The sequence below is a fragment of the Triticum aestivum genome, chromosome 4A (assembly GCF_018294505.1).
Source record: "Triticum aestivum cultivar Chinese Spring chromosome 4A, IWGSC CS RefSeq v2.1, whole genome shotgun sequence".
NCBI lineage: Eukaryota > Viridiplantae > Streptophyta > Magnoliopsida > Poales > Poaceae > Triticum > Triticum aestivum.
In genome coordinates this window covers 414,994,613-415,016,056 of record NC_057803.1, presented here as the reverse complement: position 1 = coordinate 415,016,056, position 21,444 = coordinate 414,994,613, and positions in this window count along the sequence as shown.

Below are 21,444 nucleotides of genomic sequence, written 5' to 3'. Positions count from 1 at the left end.
CAGAATTGTCTAGCCGATTCCCCTGGCTGCTGGGTTATGTGGCTCAAGTCATCAGCATCCGGTGGCTGCACATAAGTGCCCTAGAAGTTGTCAAGAAATGCATCTGACAAATCCTCCCAACTGCCGACGGAATCTGCTGGCAAGCAATTCAGCCAATGCCGAGCTGGTCCTTTGAGTTTTAGTGGGAGGTACTTGATGGCATGTAGATCATCACCGCGAGCCATGTGGATATGACGGAGGAAATCCTCAATCCATATAGCGGGATCTATTGTGCCATCGTATGATTCGATATTTATGGGTTTGAAAGCCTCCGAGAATTCATGATTCATAACTTCATCAGTGAAGCATAAGGGGTGTGCGGCACCTCTGTGCCGGGCTATATCCCGACGTAGTTCGTAGGAGTCTTGTCTGTTGTATTAAGACCGGCCGAATTTACTCTTGGTGTATCCGACACGACGATCGTCGGCTTGTGTGGGCGCACGTGCCCGTGTCCCATATATTGACCTTGCGATTTTTGCCTTATTGTCCAAGATGTCGTACATGTCCTCTGTGTTGCCCCGGGCCTTAATATTGTTGACTGAGTGGCGATGGGATGCGGTCTGAACTTTAGGCTGAAACGCCTCTCTGGCGCTGTCGCGTAGTGGCCGGTCAGCCGCATCGTACGCTGGTGAATGTGGTTTCAATGCTTCCTCCTTGAGGTGAGGTAGCAACCTACGTTTTGGGTAACTCTTGGACGGGCGCTCGAGTTCATGCTCCTCGGCCGCAAGGACTTCAGTCCACCTGTCTGCTAGCAGGTCTTGATCAGCTTGAAGTTGTTGCTGTTTTTTCTTAAGTCTATTTGCCGTGGCCATAAGCCGGCGCTTGAAGCGCTCTTGCTCGACAGGGTCCTCAGGCACGATAAAGTCATCGTCACCGAGGCTCGCCTCGTCTTTGGAGGGAGGCATGTAATTGTCCTCCTCCGGTTCTCCATCTACTGTCTGCTCTGGAGGGCTAGCTTGTTCGTCCTCTAGCTCTACACCATGCTGGAGGGGATTGTTGTTGTCTTCAGCGCTATCTGGAGTGTTATTATCTCCTGTGCTGGTATCACTACTCTTGCTGTGGCGGGACTTAGAGTGGCGCCGCTGATGTCGGAGCTTGGGTTGCTTCTTGGAGGGGTCATCCTCCGCTGTCTCGTCGCCATTGCCTTCTTTGTGGGTGTCCACCATGTATATATCATATGATGAGGTGGCGGTCCAGCGCCCTGAGGGCGGTGGTTCCTGTTCGTCTCCGGCTTCGTCGTCCATACCGTCGAAGTCGAGCATGTCGGTTAAGTCCTCGACAGTGGCTACTAAGTGGGTGGTGGGGGGCAGCGAATTTCTTTGCCGTCCGCATCCAATTCTAGCCGGACATAGTTCAACCAAGGTTCTCCTGACAGGGAGAGATACCTTAATGAATTTAGCACATCTCAGAAAGGTGAGTGCTGAAAGATATCCGCGGAGGTGAACTCCATAATCGGCGCCCAGTCGGATTCGATGGGCACGGATGTGAGCGGCTTGGAGTCTGTCGTGGTTTTGTCACGGCAGATGTCCTAGAGAAAGGACTTAGTCGTGGAGCCATCGCTACGGGTTAGCTTGAAGGGGTTAAAGCGAACACAAGGACGCAAGAGAGTTTATACTAGTTCGGCCCCTTCAATGAAGGTAAAAGCCTACTTCTAGTTGTGATGGAATTGATGGGTGTTTCGATGACTAGGGAGCGAATAAGCTTCGCCTATGCCTCGAGTCATTGTGTGTCGTTGAACCGCCGCCGGGTCGTCCCCTTATATACATGGGTGATGCCCGTCGGTTTACAGAGTCCCGATACCGGCTCATAGATGCGTCCAGTTCGGTCTCCACTATTCCTAACTTATAACACAAGTTACATACCGACGCCGGTTTATAGCTATAGGCCTTAAACCGATTATGGGCCTTTAGCCCTCATCTGCCCTCATGGGCTTTTATCATACTCAACTACTGATGAAGTTAACCCGGCCTGTCCTGGCCGGTTTACGCCCAGTAGTAATATCCCCAACATTAGGCCCCAAATTGATTTGAACATGTTCATGTCAATCCTTAGCAAAAATCTTCATCTTCAACATCTTCTTGTATTTTGTTGAACCACCGTGATGTCATCTTCTCTGCTTGCGGTAGACCGGTGTGACGTCACTGCTTATAAAAAACCTTATCCTCTTAACAAGCCTGCGGCAATTAAGGCCGCATCTTCGTTTCCAAACTCGCGGCTCCATGATTCTCGCGCCTGACATATCCCTTTCTTTATAAATAGGACCGAAGGGTCATTTCCTTTCTCTTTCCCTCCGACCCCTTCTGCTTCATCTTCTTCGCGTTGCCCAGCTTCAGAGCTCCGCCGCCACCGTCGACCTCTGCATCAACCTTGGCCGCTGCATCAACCTGAGCACACCAGAGCATCGCGGCGACCTTCCGCTTCTTCCTCAGCTCCGGTAAATCTTTTTTCCTTTCCCCCGCAGATCTGTTCTAGGGTTTCCTCGTTCGTCGAAGTTCATCGAGACTCTGGCGCTGTTCTTCCTTTGTTTCTTCTTTAGCCCATGAATAAAACTTCAAACCTGATGTATTCCCCATAACGGCTTATCTTCTGCTACCAAAGCAAACCTTTATGCGCATAAAACATTGATCTGGTCCCTTGTGAATTGCTTTGAGATCAACCTTTTCGGTCTAAATCCTTTTATTTTCCTGTCTTATGGTAGATCCAAAATTTCACTGCGACCTTATGAAATCTGTTTTTACCTTCCTTAGTCATTCTTGCCTTAGATATGTATCCTCTTTACCACATAGGAGGTTCACCTTTGAAAAAGCCATCTTATCATATATCATTAGTCCCCTTGTTGAACCGCCGTGATGCTGTTGCTTCATAAACTCCAGTTTAGATAGATCTGCTTCCGGTTTAACATTGCACATATCAATGTATGTAGATTTCATCATGTCCAAGCAAGTGTATGAGTGCAATTGGGTCCCTTCTCGCGTCACAGAGGATCAACTGGACGATTTAGTCCTGATTGGCGCCTTGGGCAGCAAAGACACCGTCCATTGGGGGGCTCCTGGCAAAGAATGCCCCCCCCCCACACCTCGAGAAGGAGAGGTTGTTGTTTTCGTAGACCACTTAGCCCGGGGTTTTAAACCGCCCGGTTCTAAATTCTACCGAGATGTTCTAGCTGATTTCCAACTCCATCCGCAAGACACTGGCTCCAACTCTGTTACAAATATGTGCCACTTCCAAGTGCTCTGTGAGGTGTTCTTTCAAGAGGAGCCCACAGTGGAATTATTCAGAGATCTTTTCCATCTAAACCGCCATATTGAGTTTACTGATGGCTCTAATACGGAGTTGGGTGGCATGGCAATTCAAAAAAGGAAAGAGGTCACATACCCTCATGCCAAGATGCACAGTCACCCCAAGTAGTGGAATCAGACATGGTTCTACTGCAAAGACACCTCCCCTGCTGGTGAGAATCCCTTGCCTGGCTTTCGTCCGGAGCGGCTCAGCAATACCCATCCTTTTCCTCAACGATTGAGTGCCCAGCAGAGAAGCAAATATGCTCCTCAGCTGTCAAAGCTCAGAGCCTTTATGGCCAACGGTTTAACAGGGGTTGACCTTGCTCGCTGTTGGATATCATGGAGCATACTGCCCCTTAGTCAGCGCTACAGTTTGATGTGCGAATATACTGATAGTGTGGATGACCCACTGCGACATTCAAGACTCCAGCTCTCCGATGAAGAGATCACAGAAGCTGTGCGTAAGATACTGAATGAACCAGAGCACATCTGCGCTAGAACCGGCCTGCTTCCCTTCTGTGCCACCAACAAACCGCCAGCTGTAAGACTTTCATTTTTCTCTTTGCTGAATCTGTTATTGATATGTCTAGTCATTGTTTTTAATATCAGTGTCTGCATAATCAGGGAGATGATCCGTTTTGGAGCAAAAAGCTACCGCAGGAGAAACCAGAGAAAGCAGATAAACCGGAAAGAGCAACCCGACAAAACACTAAAGCTGTGAAGAAGACTGCCCACCGGAAAAGAACCACTGCATCTTCTAATCCGGCCCCTGATGACGAGGTGGATAATCCGGACCTTGAGGTAGAGCTTGACTCACTTGGTTTATTTTTCATGCATCTTATTGATGATGATATTTGTCAGGATGATGCCGAAGCCAGCCATGCGGATGTTGCAGAGGTAATTATTCTCTCTTCCGATTCAGAAACTTTGCCTTCACAAAAAATCTGTTAGGCAAACCGGAAAGTTAAATTTTCTCATCCTCTTGCTTATTTGGATCCTAAACTTCTTATGAAGACTCAACAACACGAAGCTCGCCGCACCACCCGGCACAGTGGCCAGGTAGTTACCTCCGCTGGTTTATCGAACAGTCCGGTTCGGAAACGTCATTCCGAGGTCTCTAATTCGCTTGTCAGTGCTTGTCCTAAAGCGGGCTGCTTTCGTCAACCTCTTAATCCGTCTGACTCCGATTATCAGGTTATTTCCCACTCATCTTCTGGCGAGTCGTCGGCTACTCAGCTCCCACCGCTCAAAACGGTGCTTGGGTAAGCTATATTTATTGTGACGTTTGCAGTATATTGCTTTAGAACATATGCTGTATTTAATTTTGTTATTCTTCTCAGGGCCAAACCTAGGCCGAGCAAGAAGGCCCGCCTGGATAAAGCGGCCGAAGAAGATGTCATTCTTGAACCAGGCACCACACCCAATCTTGAAGCGGCTATTCCTGAGGATATTCCCAATGATCCACCGCAGCCAGATGGTGATCTTACTGCTGAGGAAAGACCTACTGATACTTCAGATCCTATCCATCAGCCCACAGGTTCCCTCCGGTTTGAAAGCTCCACCGGTCCCGCAAAACCTACTGACAAGCCAACAGCTCCAGTGCAAACCGGCGGTACCAATGATGATGAAGTTGTCATTACTGGCACTGGCCATACTGAGCCAAGCAATCCTGTCGCTTTATCCAAACATTATGCCAAGGAAGAACTTGCTGCCTTTGGTAAAGGCAAGTGGAACGCTGATCTGACGACTTATGCTGCTCTGAATGCCCAAGATATCCATTCCGGCTATCTGAACCGGTTGTATACCAACCGTGACTATGAAGCCGGTCTGGTCAACATGATGAAAGACAAATATGAGGTAATTTCCATATGCTCCTTCTTGCTTGTATGCTTCCATTCCTGACTCTCCTAGCCCCCAAGGGCCGGTTTGGAATATTCTTTCAAACCGGGACTTAAATAATATAAATCTTGTTGCTTTGAAATTTGCTGATGTAGCCCCCAAGGGCCGGTTTAACTTTAGCGTAGTTAAACCGGTACTTTAAGTAATTGAAACTGTCGTATCAAAATATATATGATCAAATAGCCATTAGCCCCCAAGTGCCAAGTTGAATACTTGTATTGATCTTGGGACTTTGTAAACAATCGAAGATGAAGGGGTAAATCGGGGGCCGCTTTAGATCAAATATGCATTAGCCCCCAAGTACTAAGCGCATAACTTGTTATGTGGTTGGTACTTGAATCCTTCTACCAGTTTGCTGAAGCATATATCTGTATGCATGTAGGCGGAGCTGAAGACGAAAGAGAACCAAGTCATCGATCTTCAAGAAGCCCTGAAAACCCAACAAGCTGAAACCTCCAAAGCAAAAGAGGAATTGGCCAGTGCTTTAAGCGCCATGGAACAACTTAAGGAAAACTTCAAAAAGAAACGGGCGGACTGGGCCACTGAGAAATCCGCTTTGATCAAACGAGCAGAGGATGCTGAGGCTGCACTAAAACCAGTGGCAGATGAACTAACCAGCATAAAGCAGCACGTGCATGCCATGACTGCTGCTATCTTCGGTAAGCCAGTTTTCCTACTGAATTGGCTCTGCCTTCTGACAGAGTCGCCGGCTTATTAACCCTTTATGGTATTTCAGGGACATGCATTGGTCACTTGGGGTCAGATGAATGGAAGAAGCTAAAAGCCACCTATACATTGGTTGAACAATTGTATACTGGTGCCCAGCGGATCATCTGTACCGCCTCTCATAACAAACCGGCGCCTACTTTGATTCAAGATACGCTGATGAAACTGTCGGTGCTTCCTGTCCGGATTGAAGAGCTAAAGAAATCTGCTGCTCGAACCGGCGCAATCAATGCTTTAATCCAGGCAAAAGCCTGGGTGCCGGATTTTGATCCTGTTGAAGCGGCTCAGGGCTATCTCAGCTTGAAGGAAGACGGATCAGAATTCGGTGAAGCGGATCTGCGAGCGATAAACCGGGAGGTGCATCCACTAGCTTGTCAATTGGCTAAGGAAGCAGACTTGTCTCGTTATCAAGCGCAATATGACAGTCAGAACAAGCGAATAGCTGCGCCAATCCATGAATCGGAAAATCTGATTCCTCCAATCCGTAAGCATACTTACGCTCCTGATATTGACCCGTCCTTGCTGATCCACGATGAAGCTGTTTTTCAAGCACTAATGGGAATCGACTGGACAACTGTGGATTTCTAGCCACTGGGTAGGGATACGGAGGCTGAAGCGGCGCAGGACGACCCACAACCATCAGGCCAGGCTGGTGACCAAGATTGAACCGAACGCCGGTTTAAAACTGCCTCTTCTTTGCGAAAAACAATTATATTATTATGGGCACCATGTTGCCTTGTAATAGGCTAGCTGATACCTTTGATGTTGATATGCCTTCGTGCATAATTTGTTCTTCCTATGGCAATGAACTTTCCAAAACACTTTCTGAAATGAAAAATTCATCAAGTGCCACCGTGGTTGTACCGTCAGGCGGAATATGATGTCTGCATATATGAAATCAAAACAAAATTTTAAGTATGACCAAATTTTGAGATACATAATACCTGCCGTCATTGAGCGTGAAGTTGGCTTGGCCAATCTTGAAGCGGAGTTTTGCAAACCCATACTGTTGGAGGAGATAACAGCTCCTGTATATATATATGACGCTGGTTTACCCTGTAAACCATGCCGGGTTACGATAAATACCGTGTTACTCCATAAGAGGATGTTAACAATGCGGATTAAACCAGTCAAATAGCCTCCGGATTGACGTGAACTGTGTTCCGTCAATTGAAATTTTTTTTGTCGGTTTAAGAAACACAATAAAAAGCAAAAACCCCCCTTTGAAGAAAAGTATGAAGCAAAAGCAACGAAAAAAATGTTTGCCAAAAACGACTTATTTAAGCTGATCAAATGGCGTAACCATGGCCAAACACGACCAAGCTCCCGTTAGGTGTAACTATGGTTCTAGTTAGCCAGGTCCCCAAGTGATTCTTGTGGCATTTTATGCCGACCAAATGGCGTGGTCATGGTTCAGGTTCGACCAAGCCCCCAAGTGATTCTGTGGCCTTAGGCCGATCAAGAGGCATGACCGGTTCAGACATGACCAAGTCCCCAAGTGATCTGGTGGCTTTCGCCTATCAAGAGGCATGGTATTGGTTCGGACACGACCAATCCTCCAAGTGATATAACATGATGCTTTTAGCAAAGCGAACTCAAGGGGTAAACCGGAGGCCGCTTTAGAGCAACTCCGTGTAACCTCACATGATGTGAAAGAACAGATACCCCGCTTTAGCTGAGGTTCCGGTTTATTATACTCAATCATAATATATACATTGTATGTACATAAGTATAGCCAATGGCTCAGGTATAGTAAGGTCGAAGATGAGCTATATTCCATGGCCTGTTAGTCTCCTCCTCTAATGTACGTGAGTCCTTATGCTCTCGAATATCGATCAGATAGTACGACCCATTGTGCAGATTCTTCCTGACCACGAAAGGCCCCTCCCAAGGTGGGGATAGCTTATGCATATCAGTCTGATCTTGGATGAGCCGAAGCACCAAATGTCCTTCCTGGAAGGCTCTGGTTCTGACTCGGCGACTGTGATAACGACGAAGATCCTGCTGGTAAATCACCGACCGGGCGGCTGCAATGTCACGCTCTTCATCCAACCGGTCCAAAGCATCTTGCCATGCTGTCTTGTTGTCCGCTTCATCATAAGCCGTGACACGAGGTGAGTCATGACGGATATCGCTGGGGAGAACCGCCTCCGCTCCATAAACCATGAAGAACGGTGTGTGTCCTATTGATCTGTTGGGTGTTGTATTGATGCTCCATAACACAGATGGTAATTCTTCTACCCAACAACCCGGCGTTCTCTGCAAAGGAACCATGAGCCGGGGCTTGATGCCTCTCAAGATCTCTTGATTAGCTCTTTCTGCTTGACCATTGGACTGTGGATGTGCTACTGATGAAACGCCGAGCCGGATGTGCTCCCTTTTGCAGAACTCCTTCATAGCACCTTTGGACAAATTGGTACCATTATCTGTGATAATATTGTGCGGAAAGCCAAACCGGAAAATCACCTTTTTGATGAACTGAACTACCGTGGCCGCATCACACTTGCTAACAGGTTCTGCCTCCACCCACTTTGTAAACTTGTCCACCGCCACCAGGAGGTGGGTCTTCTTATCTTTGGACCTTTTGAAAGGCCCAACCATATCCAGCCCCCAAGTCACAAACGGCCAAGTAATTGGAATCATCCTCAATTCTTGAGCACGTCTTGAAAACCTTTGGCAACCAGCACATCGTCTGACCAGATCCTTCGCATCAGCATGAGCAGTTAACCAATAGGAACCATGGGGAAACGCTTTAGCCACCAGAGACTTTGAACCGGCGTGGTGACCACAATCTCCTTCGTGGATCTCACGCAAAACTTCACGGCCTTCTTCAGGAGACACGCAACGTTGAAAAGCTCCTGATACACTGCAATGATGCAACTCACCGTTGATGACAGCCATGGACTTGGATCGCCGGATTATCTGTCGGGCCAGAATCTCATCTTTTGGCAACTCGCCCCGGTTCTTGTACGCCAGGTAAGGAAGCGTCCAATCCGGAATAACATGAAGAACTGCCACCAATTGAGCCTCCACATCAGGAATGGCCAAATCCTCTTCACCAGGATCTTCACCGACGGGTTGTGCAGCACATCCAGAAAAAAATTGGGTGGGACCGGTTTGCGCTAAGAGCCCAGCCGGCTTAAAGCGTCCGCCGCTTCACTTTTCCGCCGGTCCACGTGGTCCACCTGATAGCCTCTGAAATAACCTGCAATAATATCCACCTCACGACGATATGCTGCCATGAGTGGGTCCTTGGAGTCCCAAGTGCCAGACACTTGCTGAGCCACAAGGTCTGAATCACCGAAGCACTTAACTCGACTTAGATTCATCTCCTTAGCCATCCGAAGACCATGGAGCAAGGCTTCATACTCAGCGGCATTGTTAGTACAAGGGAACATTAAACGGAGAACATAACAAAACTTATCACCTCATGGGGAAGTTAATATGACTCCAGCCCCCGAGCCTTCCAACTGCCTGGATCCGTCAAAATGGATGGTCCAATACGTGTGATCCGGCTTTTCTTCAGGTGCTTGCATTTACGTCCAATCATTGATGAAACCAACAAGTTCTTGAGACTTAATCACTGTCCGAGGCACATATTTCAAACCGTACGGCCCCAGCTCTATAGCCCACTTCGCAATCCGGCCAGTTGCTTCCCGGTTCTGGATGATATCTCCCAAAGGAGCAGAACTGACCACCGTAATGGGGTGCCCTTGGAAGTATTGCTTAAGCTTCCGGCTTGCCATAAAAACTCCGTACACCAGCTTCTGCCAGTGCAGATACCTTTGCTTGGACTCAATGAGTACCTCGCTGATACAATAGACCGGACGTTGAACCGGATGCTCCTTACCTGCCTCCTTTCGTTCCACCACAATAGCCACGCTGACCGCACGAGCATTAGCAGCAACATATAGCAGTAACGGCTCCTTGTCAATGGGAGCGGCGAGCACATGCGGATTGGCCAATTGCCGCTTTAAGTCCTCAAACGCTTCATCAGCAGCAGAACTCCAGACGAACTGATTCGTCTTCTTCAACATCTGATACAAAGGGATCGCCTTCTCACCAAGGCGGCTGATAAACCGGCTTAACGCAGCAATCCGGCCTGCCAGGCGTTGAACATCATTGATACACTTTGGTTTAGCCAGGGAGGTGATGGCTGTGATCTTCTCCGGATTAGCCTCAATTCCCCTGTTGGACACCAGAAAACCCAATAACTTGCCCGCCAGTACACCAAAGACACACTTGTCTGGATTAAGCATCATCTTGTACGTCCTTAGGTTATCAAAGGTTTCCTTCAAATCATCAACCAGAGTCTCCTTCTCCCTGGATTTAACCACGATATCATCCACGTAAGCATGTACATTACGGCCAATCTGCTTGTGAAGACAATTTTGTACACACTGTTGATAAGTTGCCTGGGCACTTTTGAGCCCAAAGGGCATAGACACATAGCAGAAGGCTCCAAAGGGAGTTATGAATGCCGTCTTCTCCTGGTCCTTAACTGCCATTTTGATCTGATGATAGCCAGAATATGCATCCAAAAAACTTAAACGCTCACAACCCGCCGTAGCATCAATGATTTGATCAATACGGGGGAGGGCAAAAGGATCTGCTGGACAAGCCTTATTAAGATCTGTGTAATCCACACACATACGCCAGGTGCCGTTTTTCTTAAGGACTAGCACCGGATTGGCAAGCCACTCAGGGTGAAAAACTTCAACAATAAAACCAGCTGCTAAGAGCCTGGCTACCTCTTCTCCAATCGCCTTGCGTCTTTCTTTGTTAAACCGGCGGAGGAACTGTTTCATCGGTTTGTATTTAGGATCCACATTAAGTGTGTGCTCAGCGAGTTGCCTCGGTACACCTGGCATGTCAGAGGACTTCCATGCAAAAATGTCCCGATTCTCATGGATGAACTCGATGAGCGCGCTTTCCTATTTCGGATCCAAGTTGGCACTAATGCTGAACTGCTTGGACGAATCGCCAGGTACGAAGTCAACAAGCTTAGTTTCTGCTGCCGATTTGAACTTCAGGGCCGAATCATGCTCCGTAGTTGGCTTCTTCAATGGAGTCATGTCCGCCGGATCAACATTGTCTTTATAATACTTCAACTCCTCGGTGGCACAAACCGACTCTGCATAAGCCGCATCTCCTTCCTCGCATTCCAAAGCGATTTTGCGGCTTCCGTGAACCGTTATTGTCCCCTTGTGACCCGGCATCTTGAGCTGCAAATACACATTACAGGGCCGAGCCATAAACTTGGCGTATGCCGGACGCCCAAACAGGGCATGATATGGACTTTGGATTTTCACCACTTCAAACGTTAATGTCTCCGACCTGGAATCATGGTCATCCCCAAAGGCCACTTCAAGAGCTATCTTACCAACGGGATATGCTGATCTGCCAGGCACTACGCCGTGGAATACTGTATTGGACGGTTTAAGATTCTTATCTGTAAGTCCCATACGACGGAAGGTCTCATAGTATAGGATGTTAATACTGCTCCCTCCATCCATGAGCACCTTGGTGAACTTATAACCTCCCACCTGAGGCACCACCACCAGAGCCAACTGACCCGGATTATCGACCTGGAGTGGGTGATCCTCTCTGCTCCATATGATTGGTTGTTCAGACCAACGTAGATAACGGGGTGTGGCTGGTTCAACAGAGTTGACTGCCCGCCTCTGAACCTTCCGGTCTCGCTTGTCCAGGCTAGTGGTAAAGACATGGTACTGCCCATTAATCAACTTCTTTGGGTTGCTTTGGTAACCTGACTGTTGCTGCTGTTGGTTATAACCACCCTGGTTGTTCTGACTATTTTGACCATTATGTCCGCCCGGATTACCATTAAATCCTGAACGGGAACTTCCTCCACCGTAACCCGGCCCGGACCCTGAGCCACCGCCAGATCTGTGATCATACCGAAAATTATTAGAATTCTTGAACTCCTGCATAATAAAGCAATCCTTCCAAAGGTGGTTTGCTGGCTCCTCCTTCGTCCCATGTCTTGGACATGGCTGGCTTAGCAGATAGTTCAGGCGGTTTGGGTTGGGGTTGGGTGCTCTACTACGATTTTTCGGCCTACCCTTGCGCCGCTGGCCATTGTCCTGTACGTTGGTATTAGCCACAAAATCCATGTTGCCATCCGCTTTACGCTTGCCTCCTCCGCCATTGCCTACCTAGTGATGTTGCTGACCTTTGGAGCTGCTGTTCTTCTTCCCCTTCCCTGTCATGTCATCATCAGATTCAGGATCCTTGGTACTATCAGAATCGGCATATTTTACCAAAGCGGCCATGAGGGTCCCCATGTCGGTGCAATGATGCTTCATCCGTCCCAATTTCAACTTCAGGGGCCAAAACGGCAGTTGCCTTCTAGGGTTAATATTGCGGTGTCAGCGTTGATGCGGTCTAAGGAGTGCAACACTTGTGAAACCCGGCGCACCCAATGAGTCGTTGACTCTCCTTCCTCCTGGACGCATGCAACCAAGTCCACTATCGACATAGGCTGTTTACAGGTATCCTTGAAATTGTTGATAAACCGGGCTCATAATTGGGCCCATGAACTGATAGAATTAGCGGGCAAGCTTTTTAACCAAGTACGGGCCGTTCCTTCAAGCATCATGGTGAAGTATTTTGCACACGCCGTGTCATCCACATCAAGCATCTCCATGGCCATCTCATAGCTCTCTACCCATGTCTCTGGTGGTTGATCCGCCGTATAATTTGGTACCTTGCGCGGGCCTTTGAAATCCTTGGGCAAGCGTACGTTGCGTAAAGCGGGGACGAGGCAAGGCACCCCCAAAGAACTAGAAGTAACACCAGGTTCGATCGAAATGGTTGGACGAACCGGCGTGAGCTGCCGAGCCTGATGTTGTGCGGCTAACTCGGCCTCCCTACGTGCTCGGGCCCGGTTCACCACTTCCTGAGCGTCATCAGCACCACCCGTCGGGTTGTTGTCCCGGGGTTCCCCACGTCGTTCATTACTTGACACTGCCGGTTCATCCATATGTCTGCTATAGCTCCGGCTTGGACGAGGGGTCGAGTGGATCTGGTCGCGGCTGTACGAGTATGCTTCCTGTTGGGCCAAAGCGGTCCTCAGAAGTTCCTTGACCCGCCGTGTCTCTACTGCCTGTGGTGAGTCACCTTCAATTGGAATGGCCTCCAGCCGTGCGCAGCGGCAACAAGATTTTCCATTGGGCTGGAGTAGTGACCCGGGGGTGTTAAAGCAGCCTGAGGTACAACGGTGTTTTGACGAGGCGGGTCGATCTGATGAGGCTGAACCGGTGCACCGGTCCCAGGGGCTTCTGCGCGGTTCCCCTCCAGCGGATTGCCGGCTCTTGGCCCTGGAGTGTTAAAAAGGTCTCTGGCCTCGAAAACCGGAGGTAAGCGGGACCGGTGCTTCCTCCTCATGACTTCATGTGATGCGCTCTGGTCTAACATAAGCCTGTAGGCCTGTGCGTCTAAAGCAGCCCGCTCTGCGGCCATCCTGGTGTCCTCAACCGCCAGATCCGCCTTGGCCTGGGTGATCTATTCCTTTACCTTTGCAATCTCCGTATTGTGAACATCCTGATCTGGCGGATTAACTTCCGCCATAAGCACAACCAACGCATCAAATAGCTCTGATAGAACCTGAGCCGGCGGGCGCACAGGGCCTCCTGCCCCGGCGGCCGTTGCTGCTGCTGAACCGAAAATCGTTGCCGCAGCTGTCGAAGAATGAAGCGCTGCTTGTGTTCCGGCCATGAATACTCCAACCCGGTTGGGCAGATCAGAGGGGTCTGGAATACTGTCGCCATCGGAACAGCTCCCAATCCGGCCATCTTGTAGCTGATAAAGAGATTCAGTTTCTCCGGTCGAAGATTCGTCACCGGAACAAATGACAGTCGCCCCGCGAAATCCCGATCCGTCCTCATGACTTCCTCCATGGATGACTCCCACGAAGGCACGCTTCATGGCCGGTTTAACCCGGGCGGATTGCGCACGCTGAGCTGTCTCAACGAGGTCAGTGCAGATGTCCGGCTCAGGGCCCGGTTCACCGATCTTCCCAATGAAAACATGAATGCTACCAAAGGGGACCCGGTACCCGTACTCAACTGAGCCGGCCTCGGGGCCCCAGCATGCATCGTCAATGTAGAGCCTGCCGCGACGACTCTTAGTCATCCGGCCTACAGCATAGCCCTCGAGTCCTTCAAAGTGGCCCTCCAAGAACCGGAAACCATCGTGCGATAGCCCCACGGTGGGCTCCAACTGTCGTGGTTTTGTCACGGCAGATGTCCTATAGAAAGGACTTAGTCGTGGAGCCATCACTACGGGTTAGCTTGAAGGGGTTAAAGCGGACACAAGGACACAAGAGAGTTTATACTAGTTCGGCCCCTTCAATGAAGGTAAAAGCCTACTTCTAGTTGTGATGGAATTGATGGGTGTTTCGACGACTAGGGAGCGAATAAGCTTCGCCTATGCCTCGAGTCGTTGTCTGTCGTTGAACCGCCGTCGGGTCATCCCCTTATATACATGGGTGACGCCCGTCGGTTTACAGAGTCCCGATACCGGCTCATAGATGCGTCTGGTTCGGTCTCCACTATTCCTAACTTATAACACAAGTTACATACCGACGCCGGTTTATAGCTATAGGCCTTAAACCGATTATGGGCCTTTAGCCCTCATCTGCCCTCATGGGCTTTTATCATACTCAACTACTGATGAAGTTAACCCGGCCTGTCCTGGCTGGTTTACGCCCAGTAGTAATATCCCCAACAGAGTCTGTGGCCGGAGATGAATCTAGTGGTTCGGCGACATGGCTCTCGTAAGGGGTGAAGTCAGTATTTGGCTCTATCGCCACTAAGAGTGCGGCCTCCATGGCGGGGTCTATCCCTCCGCTCTCAGATGGCGCAATTTGCTCCGGGCTAACGGCCGGAGTAGTTGCAGATGCGATCTCCAGAACACTGTCCGACGACAGAGTTATGTCATGCTCGTTGTGACCCTGCGGCGTGTCCATCATGGGCTCGAATCCATCGAAGATCGAGTCTCCGTGGATGTCGGCCATGTAGTTGAAGTTTCCAAATCTAACGTGATGGCCAGGGGCGTAGTTTTTGATTTGCTCCAGATGGCCAAGCAAATTGGCCCGCAGTGCGAAGCCGCCGAATATGAAGATCTGTCTGGGGAGGAAGGCGTCACCCTGTACCGCATCGCTAGAGATGATCGAAGGAGCCATCAAGCCTTACGGTGACGACACAGTGGAACTCTCAATGGAAGCACCAATGTCGGTGTCAAAATCGGCGGATCTCGGGTAGGGGGTCCCGAACTGTGCGTCTAAGGCGGATGGTAACAGGAGGCAGGGGACACGATGTTTATCCAGGTTAGGGCCCTCTTGATGGAGGTAATACCCTACGTCCTGCTGGATTGTTCTCGATAATATGAGTAGTACAAGATTTGATCTACCACGAGATCAAAGAGGCTAAACCCTAGAAGCTAGCCTATGGTATGATTGTTTGTTGTTCTACGGACTAAAACCCTCCGGTTTATATACCCACCGGAGGGGGCTAGGGTTACACAAGGTCGGTTACAAAGGAGGAGATATACATATCTGTATTTCCTACCTTGCCTTCCACGCCAAGTAGAGTCCCATCCAGACACGGGACGAAGTCTTCAAACTTGTATCTTCATAGTCCAACAGTCCGGCCAAAGGATATAGTCCGGCTGTCCGGAGACCCCCTAGTCCAGGACTCCCTGAGGGAGAGTCTTCATCATCACTTTCATCAATATTATCAGTTTCAATAATTTCATTCTCTATAGCCCTAGCAAGTTGTTCAACAAGAAATTCACCAAGTGGCACAGTAGTATCAAGCATAGAAGTAGTTTCATCATAAGTATCATGCATATCAGAAGTGGCATCATCAATAACATGTGACATATCAGAATGAAAGGCAGAAGCAGGTTTAGGTGTCGCAAGCTTACTCAAAACAGAAGGTGAATCAAGTGCAGAGCTAGATGGCAGTTCCTTACCTCCCCTCGTAGTTGAGGGATAAATCTTCGTTCTTGGATCTTTCAAGTTCTTCATAATGATAAGAAGATATAAATCCCAAGTGACTCAAAGAATAGAGCTATGCTCCCCGACAACGGCGCCAGAAAATAGTCTTGATAACCCACAAGTATAGGGGATCGCAACAGTTTTCGAGGGTAGAGTATTCAACCCAAATTTATTGATTTGACACAAGGGGAGCCAAAGAATATTCTCAAGTATTAGCAGCTGAGTTGTCAATTCAACCACACCTAGAAACTTAATATCTGCAGCAAGATATTTGGTAGCAAAGTAATATGATAGTAGTGGTAACGATAGCAAAAGTAATGGTAGCAAAAGTAATGTTTTTGGTATTTTGTAGTGATTGTAACAATAGCAACGGAAAAGTAAAAAAGCGAAGAACAATATATGGAAAGCTCGTAGGCAATGGATCGGTGATAGAGAATTATGCCGGATGCGGTTCATCATGTAACAGTCATAACCTAGGGTGACACAGAACTAGCTCCAATTCATCAATGTAATGTAGGCATGTATTCCGAATATAGTCATACGTGCTTATGGAAAAGAACTTGCATGACATCTTTTGTCCTACCCTCCCGTGGCAGAGGGGTCCTAGCGAAAACTAAGGGATATTAAGGCCTCCTTTTAATAGAGTACCGGACGAAAGCATTAACACATAGTGAATACATGAACTCCTCAAACTACGATCATCACCGGGAGTGGCCCCGATTATTTTCACTTCGGGGTTGCCAGATCATAACACATAGTAGGTGACTATAGACTTGCAAGATAGGATCAAGAACTCTCATATATTGATGAAAACATAATAGGTTCAGATCTGAAATCATGGCACTCGGGCCCTAGTGACAAGCATTAAGCATAGCAAAGTCATAGCAACATCAACCTCAGAACATAGTGGATACTAGGGATCAAACCCTAACCAAACTATCTCGATTACATGATAAATCTCATCCAAGCCATCGCCATCTAGCAAGCCTACGATGGAATTACTCACGCACGGCGGTGAGCGTCATGAAATTGGTGATAGAGGATGGTTGATGATGACGATGGCGACGGATTCCCTTCTCTGGAGCCCCGAACGGACTCCAGATCAGCCCTTCCGAGAGGTGTTAGGGCTTGGTGGCGGCTCCGTATCGTAAAACGTGATGAATCTTTCTCCTTGATTTTTCTCTCCCCGAAAGTGAATATATAGAGTTGGAGTTGAGGTCGGAGGAGCTCCAGGGGGGCCACGAGGTAGGGGGCACGCCCAGGGGGAAGGCGCGCCCCCACCCTCGTGGCTAGGGCGTGGACCCCCTGGTCTTGATCTTTTGCCAGGATTTTTTATTATTTCAAAAAATAGTCTCCGTAAAGTTTCAGGTCATTCCGAGAACTTTTGTTTCTGCACATAAATAACACCATGGCAATTCTGTTGAAAACAACGTCAGTCCCGGTTAGTTCCATTCAAATCATGCAAGTTAGAGTCCAAAACAAGGGCAACAATGTTTGGAAAAGTAGATATGACATAGACGTATCAGTCAGCCAGATTAAGGTGTGTGCGATGTACAACATACGGTTCACTCGAATGAACTGCCTGTGATTAGGCAACACAAAAGAAACGGTCAGCCAGATTAAGGTGTGTGTGATATACGACATGCAGTTCGCTCGGCCTTGTCGTCAGTGTGTGACCTCTGTGGCAACCGTTCATTCCCCACTAGCCTCTTCTTGTACCGTGGCAACCATCCACCGCCTCTTTGCCTTTCCCTCTAGATTTGGAACTGCTGTCACACGCTCTTCCTCCCTCTATTTTCCTTCACCCTTCCTTCTGCCATTGTTCGATCATCTTCTCCATGGAGGGAATAGGCCAGAAACGATCCCGTTATTCTTGCCCTGATATGAAAGATGACATGGTGGAGGAACTCATTGATCGGTGCGATGTCATTACCTCGGCTAGCATGGCAGGTTCGTTCAAGACCATTCTCGACTCAACTAATAACATCATTACAAGGAACCCAAGGGTCCAGGAGCGGTTTGATCTCCCCTATCTTCTTCGGCGTGACCCTCCTGAAAGGCGCGGGGACGAGGGAAGCTTCACCTTGTGCAAGTTGATGTCGCTTGATAATGATACGTATGATGTTAAGATGCCATCGCTTGAGGGCAAGGCTTGGGTAGGCGCAAATGGAGATTAGGTTGTTTATATTGGGTACAACTGCGAGTGGGAACTTGTGAATGTGTACACTCGTCATCGGGTTCCACTTCCAACAATCTCAGACTACCTAGAGGTTGAGTACACCGGTATTCTACATGAGTTCAAATACGATCATGGTGACTGTCGTCTACGGAAGATAGCAATATGTTGAGTTCCCAGCCACTCTTGGGATTACACGAACTATGAAGTTGTTGCTATCTTCGACAATCTTGTTGCCTTCCTTACTTCCATGCCTCGATGGATATTGCTCAAAAATCAATTTTTGTACGCGGATGAGTACTGTGATGCAATTCAATACGAGGTCTTGTGTTTGCTGCCACCACTTGTGGCACTATTTTTGCATGGAATCCTGATGCTTTCGGTACGTTTGTCTTCCACCGTAATTATAATTGTTTCATCCACATGCATGCGGGTTAGCTAGTTTCCCTTTACTAATTAACCTTCTTGTGTTTCCAAGGTCCTGTGAACATTCCACCACATATACTTGAAAAAAATTACAACCAAGGGGGAGATGACGATGCTGATTATCATGAGCATGAGGACCCATATACTCAGTGGCGTCTGGCAACTTATTCCGATGGGTCACCTCTTCTTGTCTGTATACAGGGCACTCCTGATGTTACTAAGGAAGCAGGTGTTGCCTCGCATGGTCGCATTCTCCGGACCTATTCCAACATTCGTTGCAGGGTATTCGAGATGGATACTAGTGTACTAGCGCCAACACCTTCTCCCTGGTTCAGTATTGAGAGCCTTGGAGGAAACTCGCTCTTCCTTGGACAAAACAATCCAATGATGGTGGAAGGCGATCCAGCTGATGTTGACACAACGTTATTACCATTTATGAGAAGCAACTGTATCTATACCTCGGACATTGCTATGCTTCCCTACCGTCCCAATATGGGTCATAACATAAGCCGCTTCAGCCTGGATGATCAGTCCTGCGTTGGTCACGAGATTGATAGTAGTCGGCCCTTCCCAGAGAATCACTTCTAGTTCGAAGCAAGCATTTTCAATGCCAACGAGTGGTTGAGCTGAAGTTCATTTCATCGCTTTGTTATTTGTTATGTGAGAAAAACTTTACTTTACTAGAATGTTTTGTTGGAACTGATCTATAATCCAACATGTATCCTCATTGTCGTTGTGGGTTGATGACTTATTGTATGTAATCAATGGTACATTTGCATATGCGTCCATCAACTTACGCCTACTAGTGGTGTCCATATGAACAGTGCTAGTGATTTTAGTTGCAAAAATTAGATAGTGCTAGTGATTTTTAGCTGCATATTTTGAAAAATCACAGTGTTACAAGGTTGACAAATGGAAATGTTACTAGGTAAACAAATGTCAATCTTTCCAGCTTGACAAATGGCAACATACCCAAAATGACAGATGCAAATCTTACCCAATTGTTTCAATGTGGTTGCACACGGGTCATGCAAAACAACCATTTGCGTTGAAGGGATGCAAAAATCCTGCTCGGCACATTTTCCCTTGGCCTCCTGGGGAAGCTATCGGTTTGCGTATGGGTGTTCTAACTAAAACATTTGTGATCAGTGTTTTATATTTAAAAACCATTGACGTTTTTAAAGAAAATCATTTCATAAGTCTGTACATTAAGAAAGAAAAACACAAGTTCGTTCAAACCATATCTTTCATTCAATCACACTGCGAATTTATATTCATATGATCGAGAATTCGAGATACAATATTAAACCCCCAAAAGAACTATTTCGGGCAGCAACGGAGGCGGCATGCCGCACCGTCGTTGTCGTTATCATCCTCTGGGACACCGTTGTTGAAGTCTTCAAGGCAGCACAAAATGTTCTTCACATGTATATCAAACATCATGTCGCCGCGCGGTCGACGGGCGAGGTGCGGGACGACGGCAACTGGCGTCGCTGAGAGGTAGTGGTCGACGGCAGCATCCCATGCCGCTGAGGAGGGGGGCACGCGCACGGGCATGGGCACGGACGCGGCGGGTGCAGCCAAACGCACGGGGACCGGCGCCGGGGTGGGTGGAGGGGCGCGCACGGGCATGGGCACAGGCACGATGGGTGCAGCCAAACGCACGGGGGCCAGCGCCACAGTGGGTGGAGGGGCACGCACGGGAACGGGCACGGGCGCTGGCGCTGGCATGTACACGATCTCGCGCGGGTCCGCGGAGACCTCGCTGACGCCCGCGGCTTCCAGCTCTGCGATAGTGCTCGGTGACCAACCCGTCAATGCTACGGGGATGGTCGCTGGCACGGGCGTGGGTATGGGAGTTGGGACGGGAGTGGGGGCAGCAACCGCCATGGCCATCTCGTTCTGGGCCATGTCCATAAGGCCGCATTCCTCCTTATTTTCTATCTCCTCCGGCTCGGGGTCGACTTCACCAAACTTGAAGACTAGTGGCAAATGATCATTCCGCACCATGGCGTAGGTGGAGGTCTACGGGAGGGAGGGGAATGGGAGGAGAACTGTAAGGCCATCCGTATTAAACAGTGGCTTGGGCGCCATTAATGGAGAGGAAGGAGGGCGGCCATGGAAGTCAAAGGGCTCACTTCCCAGTGAGCCTGTTCATTGGAGGACAGCTTACACGCCTCTCGGTCAGCCTGCGCACCGAACTCTGCTCGCACGCCTCCCGGTCAATCAAGGTCAGGCAGCTGTCCGCACGGCACCTCATATAGCCATTAACATGAAGACACATGGCGTCACGTGAATGGTTAACAGAACGCACACGATTTGAATTATACAGCCATTTGAGATATTAAAGTGGCATCTACTTTTTCAAAATGCCTTTGTTGGCTGTTATTCGAGTGTGCCTTCTCTCAAATGGACACGAGAAATACCACAGCATGTCGGGTGCCATTCCATGATAGCATGCCAAGTTTCATGAATTTCAGACGAGTTTTAGATTTACTAGAATTTAAAAACAAAGTATCTCAACGTTTTGCCGGCAATCAACGGTGCCCTGGTGTTTGAAATTCATTCCCATTTCTTGCATGGGACCTAATCATGCACCCAAGGACACAGATTTGATTTTTCAACCAATTTATATGCACTGGTTCATGTGCATGTAGTTCAAATTTGAATTATGCACATAAATGCATTGAAAACTCAGTTAATGCATAAAAATGTCCAAACGAACCCCGAATAATCACAGAAAATGACACAAACACTTATGTTGTTCTATGTTGACACGAGAAAAAATTTGAAAGCAATAAGAGGCAATGGATATTGTTTCGTCCCCAAAGGTGGGACGTTCCCTATCGAAAGCATCATGCTTCTTGTGAGAA